The following is a 4,255-nucleotide window of genomic DNA, read 5'->3' as shown; positions in this document are numbered from 1 at the left end:
TTTCAATTTCATGCATTTCACACAAAGTTTCTTTCCATTTTAATCAGATGTGGAGGTTTATTGTCTATTTTTTTCAGTGACAGTTGCTAATTGAATAAGATCTATTTTTTAGAAGTAATAAAATTCACAAGGTGCTTCTTATCTGTGAGTGATAGATCACAGAAATGAGGAAGATTATTCAAATGAATTAAAGTAAAATATTGTTTTCTGGCTTTTTACTTTGGAAACTTAACAAAACTAATTTACAAAGAAAAAGTGAGGGCTTTGTATTTTAAAACCTTTTAGATTTCTCTGCAGAGGCAGTTACACACATACCACAAGAACGTACAATGCAGTTTCAGTAAAGAGACAGCATTACCTTTCACAGACCAGCTCACAGATGTATTTACAGTTCTCACTCCTCCTGTACCCTTTGAATGTGTTCTTGCTATTCATTCTTACATCTGGATCTTGACCCTTCTTTGCATACATTTTTCACACTTCCAAAATATACTGCTGTTGAGCCAGAAAATAAACACTCACTAAAATCTCAAATTAAGCTTCCCCCTGAATGAATTGTTGAGGGACCTGATCCTGCACTCACTGAAGTCTGTGGAAGTTTTAGTCACAAATCACACAAGCAAATGAGACAAGGGGCCTTATAATACCTGGTCAACCCTCTGAGCTGCAGAACTGAAAGCTTTCTTGTAAGTGTTGTAATTCTAGAAATCTGCTAATAATAAAAATGGAATTTGGGAAATTTTTAGTTTGAACTCAAGCATTTCACTTAGGTCATGATCCCAAGCACTTCTTCAGCATGTTTTTCCCTTATGAATTATTAATACAAGGCTTGTAATGGGCTCACAAGTGACTCCAGAGTCCTTATTAGTAAATCATGGTCACAATATCAAACTCAAAAATTCACAGGATGTATAGCTAAGAAAATATTTAATGATATTTGAGAGAGAAAAAAATATACAATAGCAAAATATAAGAGAGTGTCTATTTTCTCTAAATATTATTTGTTGTTAATTTAATAATGTTTTCCCTAATTGGGTTAATCAAAGTTCCTTAATATTTCAGGCTTTTTTTGTTTTGTGGGTTTTGTTTCTTTTTTTTGCTTGTGTTAAGAATTCTTTTTCTGATTATTTTTTAGCAGCTTGTTTTACAGTTTACTAATTCACTTTCTATATAAAGCACTGTTGGTGCTGTTTTATTTTTATTTTTAAATATACAGCAACTTTTTAAAATATATAGGGCATACCTGTATGTTTGGTGTCTGTTTACATTTTCTGTAATGTAGTCATTAAGCATACAACGTAGACTTAAAGGATGTCAAAACTGACAACCACACTATGATTGATGATGCTGTGCTAGACTAATTCTTACCAGGTGTGGTGTGATGTGAATTCAAATGCAGCTCAGGGTTCTTATTTGTATTAGTAAAGTTGTGCTTTGTCAAAGTTCTGTGACTTCTTAACCCACTAAATCCATCTTCTAATCCAAATTTTTCTTTGCCTTTTTGCTGTATACAATATTTTTCTTCCTCTTTCTCAGCAAAGCAATTCTTATGACTTCGTCTGCAGCCAGGGTTTCTTAAGACATCCAGTTCGTGCAAATTTCAGAAAATACCAAGTCTGATGAGGTTATGTTAATTAAGTGTAAAATCTACATAAAGGCTTCCTAAGTGACTTGAGCTAGGTAGGTGAAATTATGAAGGATGAAATTCACTCCATCAGCATAAAGCATAAACAGGAAGCTTTATGTGGATAAGGAATAAAATACATGATCTTCAACCAGAAAAAAGGCTACAGCACGGACTTCTTTGGTCCCTACATAAATAGTCTTCATTGTCATCCCTTGTCACTTGCAGAACATGATGAGGGCAGCTTCAAGTTATAGTGTCTTGTTAAATGTCAGTGGTAAATATTGGACGCTAGCACCTTTGAACAACACATAAACATTTATGAGGTAGCAGAGAGTGTTGGACCTAAATTTGAGGCTTTTTCTTTTTTTTTATTTCTCTCTCCTTTCTCCCCGCTCGCCCTTCTACATTTTTGATCCTGTCCTTACTGGTACATTCTCATCCGCTGGATCATTCACTGTCAAGCCAAATGTCCAGCACCTTTGGTAACAGAACTGTGTTGACCTGGGGTGGGCAATTGACTTGTATCTGTTTTCTGGCTAAGTGATCTATCCTGCTTGATTGTGTTTATCTTGATTTTATTTATATTTTATTAACAAAAGATATTGATCTTGCAACCAGAGTCTCAAGAAAGTAGAACACATTTAACAAAATTCTTAAGAGTCCAATTTACCTCAACAGGCAAATAATCTAAAAACTAATAATCTGATTGAACGAATCATAACAAACCACATCAAATGCATCAAATGTTATTCTGCGTGAAATGAAAGCACCTATTACCCCCCACCACTACCTCCCCCTTTCCCTCACCAAGGCCTATTTCACTCAGGTCTAATTTTAAGTGATCGCTTTCTCATGCAAATAGCCATTGATTTGAATGAGATTTTGCAAGGGTAAAGGCTGAGCAAAGACTTTGGGATGTGATCTTCAGAGAAAAACCCAACCCCTTCTTTTTATGGATACAGAGAGTCACTGTACAGGAAAGTTATTGTACTATTACTGCACAAAAGCAGTGGAAGGAGGGCCAGCATACAGGAAGGTGACATATGCAATCAGTCTGCAAGGGTCTGACAGGCACTGCTTGCACAAGCACCAGAGTGGGGGGGAACGCAGAGGCTTTGGGCATCCTCTAGATTACTCAGATGCTTCTCTCCAGGATTACTTTGAAATACACTGAAGATCTCTTTGTTGAAATCCACAGGCAAAGCATGGGGTAAGTGGAGAGGGCCAAATTTTAGGTTTGCTGGTAAATCACGTAGTTAGTTGCCCATTCACCAAAACATCAGAGAAAAAGTATTACTTTCATTTGTCAAAGTCCTAATAACAAGCTCCAAGGATGAGATAGCAATTTTAAAATTTAAAAAAAAAAAAAAAAAGAAGAAGAAGAAGAAAGCTGTTTTCTTATATGTAGATAATTTTGTGTTGGTTTTTGGTTCTTTTTGATTTCAGTTGTAGTAGAGGCTTGAGGAAATCACAGTGACCCCTGCAGGCAACAGAGTATCATCAAGAAAGAGCTCAGGAAATTAGCATTATAATTACATACCTAAAACAATTTTTATATATAAGATTACCTTCATTGTTGTTGTTGTTGATGAGGATGTTGTTGTTGTTAAATCTCTTTTTCAGTTTCCTCCGCATTTCCAGTGTTTGGAAACATGCAGGTGAATTTCAGCATGCTGGAGCAAGAATTTTGACGTACAGGGGGACAGAATAAAGAGGGATAAAAATTCACTGGAGTTAAGCTTAGCATCTTTATTTGCTAATACAGTCTGTGCTTACAAAATAAATCCAAGTTTTTGACAGCAGAGCAATGGATGTGACGAATGATCCCTGAATTTGGAGCCCTGACAATGGGTCTTTCTTCCCCATGAACAAGAGAAGTTTTGCTTTTCTAAATACTTATTTTAAAGTCAACACAGGTAAATGCATTTCTTTCTGAATCATGACACTTATTAATTAAAATTCTAATTCTGTGTCCAGATTTGAAATCTCTGTGATAAACACTAAAAAAAATTGTTATGCCACCCACTTTCTAGCAAAGGAATTAAAGTATGCCAAGTGCTACTTAATTGACATTCATGGCTAGCTTTATTTGCTATTTTTAAAGTCCTCCTGCATAGAAATAGTTGTCCAAAGAAGTCCTAATGTCTCTATAAGGACTATTGTCACTTACTTGAGAGGAGTAGGCATCCTGCGCCAAAGAGCATGCGAGCTGGATCACCTGGGACATGGCAGTCACAGGAAGGAATGGAGAAATACTTCTTTAACACAAGCAGCATCACATCTGGGTGGAGCTCAAGCAATTCTTGGAGGTCTTACTAGTTTTCACAGATCAGTCAGTGCTGTTTTCTTTGCTTCACTCATACTTCATCTCAGTTTACTTATAGGCACTGAATTTGTTTTTTCCTGCTGGAGTACTCTATTTGCATTGCATTCTGGCTAGTTCATTTTTAGTGGGCTGGAAAAAAGTTTCTCCACAGTATCACCTGGTGTTAGTGGTGGAAATCTGATAAAAGTAGATTTTCCCAGAGGCCTCTCTAGGTGGGGTTATGTACTAATATTGATAATTGTTGCATCTGTATTTCAGAATTAAAAATATTAAGCACCTTTCTGCATTACTACCATTGTTCT

The 4,255-nt window shown here is 36.0% G+C and overlaps 1 long non-coding RNA gene across 1 annotated transcript; it reads right to left on the bottom strand.

The window, feature by feature from the left end:
• Nucleotides 1-1,782: 1,782 nt before the first annotated feature.
• LOC136286055 (uncharacterized) lies at nucleotides 1,783-3,857 on the bottom strand. The gene is made up of 3 exons (XR_010719715.1): nucleotides 3,798-3,857; nucleotides 3,196-3,300; nucleotides 1,783-3,107 (listed from the first exon to the last, which is right to left on the bottom strand). It is a non-coding gene; the product is annotated as an uncharacterized lncRNA (long non-coding RNA).
• Nucleotides 3,858-4,255: the final 398 nt, after the last annotated feature.

The sequence above is a fragment of the Chamaea fasciata genome, unplaced genomic scaffold (assembly GCF_029207755.1).
Source record: "Chamaea fasciata isolate MVZ Bird 193981 ecotype frontalis unplaced genomic scaffold, bChaFas1.0.hap1 SCAF_2, whole genome shotgun sequence".
Classification (NCBI taxonomy): Eukaryota; Metazoa; Chordata; class Aves; order Passeriformes; family Sylviidae; genus Chamaea; species Chamaea fasciata.
This window is presented reverse-complemented; position numbering and strand designations above follow the sequence as displayed.